The sequence below is a fragment of the Oncorhynchus nerka genome, linkage group LG23, assembly GCF_034236695.1.
Source record: "Oncorhynchus nerka isolate Pitt River linkage group LG23, Oner_Uvic_2.0, whole genome shotgun sequence".
Classification (NCBI taxonomy): domain Eukaryota; kingdom Metazoa; phylum Chordata; class Actinopteri; order Salmoniformes; family Salmonidae; genus Oncorhynchus; species Oncorhynchus nerka.
Genome location: NC_088418.1, coordinates 28,337,996 through 28,344,016, shown reverse-complemented (window position 1 = coordinate 28,344,016; position 6,021 = coordinate 28,337,996). Strand labels below are relative to the sequence as shown.

The window sequence follows — 6,021 nt, the reverse complement described above, 5'->3', positions numbered from 1 at the left end:
CCCAGTAAAAAACAGTATGGGACTGGATCCAGGAAGTAGGATCCAGGAATCCAGGAAGTAAAGCCAAATAGGTAGTCACTTTCCCATTGTATGAGTGATTATAAAATGTCAAAGCACTGCATTAATATATTCATAAATGCTTACATCAGTTTACCAATCTACAAACAACCAAAGTTTGACGCAAAGTTTACAGTGACATACCATTTTTGACAGAATAATGAATGATTATGTAGTGCTTTTGGATATTTTATTAATATGTATTTTGAAGACTTGATTTAGGCCCCCTATACGATGAAAGTATCACTTCATTCTTAATATTATTACCCCCCTTGATAAAGATGGCATCTTATACCGTCACCTTTTTGTTGTTTGTGAAGAAAGAGTCTAACAAAGGGGTCTGGCTCAAATGAAGGACCCTGACATCTGCAAGAAACACAAAAAGGGTGTGAGACGTTTATGGAAAGTCACTCGTGCTGTAGGTAGACTACGCACACATGTATTCATTCACTGCCTGAGTTTTAGATAAGAAAGGACATTCTGGTGAAATCTCAAGTCATTAAAAGCTCTGTTTTTTTTTTTACGTGACAACAAAGATAAGGAGCAATTTTATACGATTTCTTCACAATCCTGGTGGAAAAATGTAAATCCTGCCACTGGTGTGCTATATAAACCCTGTACAATAGCAATCATTTGTTTTATCAATGTTTTATCAAAGTGTCTTATGTGTTGAGTTGACGGTAGACTAACCAGCCACTTACAGACTCATTTTCCCAACACTTTTTGAACGTCTACTCTCTTTAAAAGTGTTTTGATGAAGTCCACCACCTAGTGGCAATGTATGGTATTAAACCTAGGGACATTTACAGAGCAGCAGTGCTGACACCAGCATCTCCTTACGAAAGCCGCCCATCAACTAGTACTTTTTCACTGATGTAGGAGCAACCCTTAAATCCCAATGGGCTGATACCAGGCACTTGTTTTCCCTAACATTTTTCACCTGGCTGATGCAAGTCAACTGTGCTTTGATTCTCTTGTTGCGTTTAGAATCAGTGTTTTTAATGTCCAATTCAACCCTTTTTTAGTTTTATTGACACATTCAATTGTTTTGTGAAGAGATAATATAAGGCTGGGGTTCAATCTAATCCTGACCTAATGTGTGCATGCTCACAGACTCACAGTCACTGGTTACTCCAACAGCACATAAATGCACCATCACCGTTGTTAATGATCTCATACAGACGAGTTCTCTATTTTACTTTAAAAACGTACATTTCAAACTAAACAGATAAATTGTTGGATTAATTGATCGAAGGCGAGGTGAAACATACGTTTCCTCCAAACTGTAACAAAGGGGAGACAGTACTCCAGTATCATTGATGTCCTGGGTCTTGTTCATTGTGGCATAGAACAGAAAACATTTTAAAACGGAACAGGGAAATGAACGTTTCTTATTGGACAAGGTAGTCCCTACCTGAAAAGTCCATTTTCTTTCGCTTGGTGCTTAATGAACACGGCCCAGTTTCCAAACCCAGATCTGAATAATCCTGTTTTTCTCCTACCATTCATTTCCGTGTATGTAAGTGTATATAATGTCAATCACTGCCATAGCAGTGCAACTGCCTTTATTGCAAAACCAGTGAACCTTCATTTGCTTCCGCTGTCTCCAAACCCTCTGTGAAAATACTTACATTAAGCAACAAACAGCCATGAATGACATTTTATACTTACTTTGTACACAAAGCTTAAATAACATTCAGCAACTATGATTATTTTTAAACAGTGCCTTTCCGGCTTTTAATAAGAGACATTTTAAATCAAAGTCTATGTTTAATCCCCCCCCCCCATCTCTTTTTCATGTTGGTTAAATAATGCATATGAAATCTGTACCATATAATGACTCATTCCCTAACCACTAATACTTTAATAAAAGCTCATTTGATTCACAACTGCTGTATGTCCTCATTGAAAACACTGGGATGATGATCCTAAATGAAAAACAAGCGGTAGTGTATCCTTGCAAGTACAATTTATTTTACTTTTGATTAAGTTGTTGCATGTGGTACAAGTAACATTGTGAATATTATTCAGCAAACATAAACCACAGAGACCAAAATTGTCTATAGGTGTATGTGGTGCACGAGCCTCACTATCTTCCATACCAAGTTTTCCAAATACACACTTTTCAGTTATAGTGCAAAATATAGCGCAACAACTAAGTCAAAATAGTTTAATGAGCAACTACAAATGACTTCTCCCCTTGAACTGTTCAGCGGTGTTCCGCTCCCGGACTGACTCAACTAAGCTCGATGATGATTGGTCCCTTTCATCTGTCAATCAAACTTCCACCATTGACGTGTACACGTGTCTCATCATTACGCGTTCACGTTCATTCGAGAACCAAAGGCTCAGTCTGTTACACTCGGTTTTAATTACACCTCTGTATATGCAAATGAAGTACATTTATTATGCACTCTTAGGAAAAAAAAGGGTTCCAAAAGGGTTATTCGGGTGTCCCCATAGGAGAACCCTTTTTGGTTCCAGGTAGGAGCCTTTTGAGTTGTGGAAACCTCTGTGGAAAGGTTCTTCAAAGGGTTCTCCTATGGGGACAGCCGAAGAAACCTTTTAGGTTCTATATAGCACCTCTTTTTCTATGAGTACTGTACTCTATGATATCTGCAATCACAAATCAATCTCTAAAGCTCACAACAATGGTACCAGCAGACGACAGCTTTATCACTGAGTAGGTGTCAGTATCTCCACAGAGGTTCCAACACAAACAAAGAATCCAGGATAGAAGGACTTAGTGAATGTGGTCTGGACTCTGTGGAGGAGGGTCATTGTGTCAGAGATGCTGTAGAAGGACAGTGTTCCTGCCACGTGGTCCAGGTACACCCCTATTCTGGAGGAGCAGGGGACAGGGATATCAGTCCTGTTATTACTGTGGATGAAACAGCGGCTGAATGAAGAGCTGTATAACCTCCAGGATCGATCATTACCTCCCAAAGCACACACTCATGACTATCTTCTTTTGTGCTGATCCGTTTATATACGAGACAGCTACATGAACCCCTTCCCCGCTCCACTCTACCTTCCAGTAGCAAGTTCCAGAGAGACAGTCTCTACACAGCACCTGTTGGTAGGAGGGATATCCGTCTGGATGGTTCGGACAGGACTGGGCCTAATCTCTCCTGGCAACATTACCGTTCTCCATCGAACAGACACAGGCTAGTGTGTGCTGTATTGGGATCCAATGTCAGCTGGCAAGAGTCTAAGAAGATGAAAAATAAAGTGAGTGACAATGTTTGCGTACGTGTAGTCATTCATACGCGTGTGTACGCACATGTATGCACGCCTGTTTATGTTTTTGTGTGTGTGCATGCATGTCTCCGCTTGTATGTATGCTTTTATGTGTGTGTGTGTGTGTGTGTGTGTGTGTGTCATGCACTTCTGTTTGTTTGTTTGATAATGTTTGTTATATTTATTCCAAATACTCCAAACCGATCTGTTTGTGTTTGCCTGTTTACTCACATTTTGTTTTAACTCCTCTCTGGTCTTGGGCTCAGCAAGGTGTTCAATCTAAAATGTAGTCACTATGGAGAAGGACAGACTCAGTTCACAAGGCAACCTACTCTATTTCATAAACAGACTCATTTTCCCAACACTTTTTGAACATCTCTTTAAAAGTGACGCGAGCCTACCAGACGGACTAAATGAGTTTTATGCTCGCTTCAAGGTAAGCAACACTGAAGTATCCATGAAAGTACCAGCTGTTCAGGACGACTGTGTGATCACTCTCCCCGTAGCAGATGTGAGCAAGACCTCTAAACAGGTCAACACTCAAGGCTGCGGGGCCAGACGGATAACCAGGATGTGTACTCAGAGCATGTGTGGACCAACTGGCAAGTGTCTTCACTGACATTTCCAACTTCTCCCTGACTGAGTCTGTAATACCTACATGTTTCAAGCAGCGCACCATAGTCCATGTGACCAGGAAAGGGAAGTTAACCTGCCTAAATGTCTACCGCTCTGTAGCACTCATGACGGTAGCCATGAAGTGCTTTGAAAGGCTGGTCATGGCTCACATCAACACGATCATCACGGAAACCCTAGACTCACTCCCATACCACCCCTACAGATCCACAGATGCTGCAATCTCAATCGCACTTCACACTGCCATTTCCCACCTAGACAAAAGGAACACCTATGTGAGAATGCTGTTCACGGACTACAGCTTAGCGTTCAACACGATAGTGTCTTCAAAGCTCATTACTAAGCTAAGGACCCTGGGAGTACATTTACATTACATTTAAGTCATTTAGCAGACGCTCTTATCCAGAGCGACTTACAAATTGGTGCTTTCACCTTATGACATCCAGTGGAACAGCCACTTTACAATAGTGCATCTAAGTCTTTTAAGGGGGGTGAGAAGGATTACTTTATCCTATCCTAGGTATTCCTTAAAGAGGTGGGGTTTCAGGTGTCTCCGGAAGGTGGTGATTGACTCCGCTGTCCTGGCGTCGTGAGGGAGTTTGTTCCACCATTGGGGGGCCAGAGCAGCGAACAGTTTTGACTGGGCTGAGCGGGAACTGTACTTCCTCAGTGGTAGGGAGGCGAGCAGGCCAGAGGTGGATGAACGCAGTGCCCTTGTTTGGGTGTAGGGCCTGATCAGAGCCTGGAGGTACTGAGGTGCCGTTCCCCTCACAGCTCCGTAGGCAAGCACCATGGTCTTGTAGCGGATGCGAGCTTCAACTGGAAGCCAGTGGAGAGAGCGGAGGAGCGGGGTGACGTGAGAGAACTTGGGAAGGTTGAACACCAGACGGGCTGCGGCGTTCTTGATGAGTTGTAGGGGTTTAATGGCACAGGCAGGGAGCCCAGCCAACAGCGAGTTGCAGTAATCCAGACGGGAGATGACAAGTGCCTGGATTAGGACCTGCGCCGCTTCCTGTGTGAGGCAGGGTCGTACTCTGCTCCTGATCCTCAACATGAGGGCCCCTCAGGGGTGCGTGCTTAGACCTCTCCTGTACTCCCTGTTCACCCACGACTGTGTTGCCAAGCACGATTCCAACACCATAATTAAGTTTGCTGATGACACAACAGTGGTAGGCCTGATCACCGACAACAGTGAGACAGCCTATAGGGAGGTGGTCAGAGACCTGGCAGTATGCTGCCAGGACAACAACCTCTATCTCAATGTGAGCAAGACAAAGGTGAGGATTGTGGACTACTGGAAAAAGAGGACCGAGTTCCTTGGTGTCCACATCACCAACAAACTAACATGGACCAAGCCCACCAAGACAGTAGTAAAGAGGGCATGACAAAACCTATTCCCCTACAGGACACTGAAAGGATTTTCCATGGGTCCTCAGCTCCTCTAAAGATTCTACAGCTGCACCATCGAGAGCATCCTAACTGGTTGCATCACTGCCTAGTATGGCAAATGCTCGGCATCCGACCACAAGGCGCTACAGAGGGTAGTGCGTATGGCCTAGCACATCATTGGGGCCAAGCTTCCTGCCATCCAGGACCTATATACTAAGCAGAGGAAGGCCCAAAAATTGGCCAGACTCCAGTCACCCAAGTCATATACTTTACTCTCTGCTACCGCATGGCAAGTGGTATCGGAGCTCCAAGTCTAGGGCAATACATTGCAATGTCCGTACTGTGAGATGCCTAAGACAGCGCTACAGGGAGACAGGACGGACGGCTGATCGTCCTCACAGTGGCATACCATGTGTAACAACACCTGTATAGGATCGGTACATCCAAACATCACACCTGCTGGACAGGTACAGGATGGCAACAACAACTGCACGAGTTACACCAGGAACGCACAATCCCTCCATCAGTGCTCAGACTGTCCGCAATAGGCTGAGAGAGGCTGTATTGAGGGCTCCAAAACCACCATAAAAAAGCCAGACTACGGTTTGCAACTGCACATGGGGATAAATATTGTACTTTTTGGAGAAATGTCCTCTGGTCTAATGAAACAAAAATAGAACTGTTTGGCCATAATGACCATTG

General features: G+C 43.9%; 1 long non-coding RNA gene across 1 annotated transcript; it reads right to left on the bottom strand.

The window, feature by feature from the left end:
• Positions 1-215: 215 nt before the first annotated feature.
• On the bottom strand, positions 216-4,406 carry LOC115106652 (uncharacterized). Its single transcript, XR_003860064.2, has 2 exons — positions 3,529-4,406; positions 216-3,268 (listed from the first exon to the last, which is right to left on the bottom strand). It is a non-coding gene; the product is annotated as an uncharacterized LOC115106652 (long non-coding RNA).
• Positions 4,407-6,021: the final 1,615 nt, after the last annotated feature.